The sequence below is a fragment of the Parambassis ranga genome, chromosome 10 (genome assembly GCF_900634625.1).
Source record: "Parambassis ranga chromosome 10, fParRan2.1, whole genome shotgun sequence".
NCBI lineage: Eukaryota > Metazoa > Chordata > Actinopteri > Ambassidae > Parambassis > Parambassis ranga.
This window is the reverse complement of record NC_041031.1, coordinates 10,139,973-10,140,222: the sequence shown is the minus strand read 5'-3', so window position 1 is coordinate 10,140,222 and position 250 is coordinate 10,139,973.

Here is a 250-nt window from a genome sequence, read left to right as displayed (position 1 = left end):
CGCACAAAACAGCTCCCTGTTGAATTGTTAATGTCACAGTCAGAAACATAAGTATAACACTCACAGTAACAGGGAGGAACTCTTAATAAATCATGAATGCTTCTCACCACAACTGGAGCCACATCAAGAGGAAAAGACCTGAGACCTGTCTTTTTTTATATTCTTTTTACAGTCATATCATGTAGCCTGCATTTACAGGCTTCTTCTACTGGAAAAGTTTTAACAGTGCTAAGACAGCTTTTTAGATTGA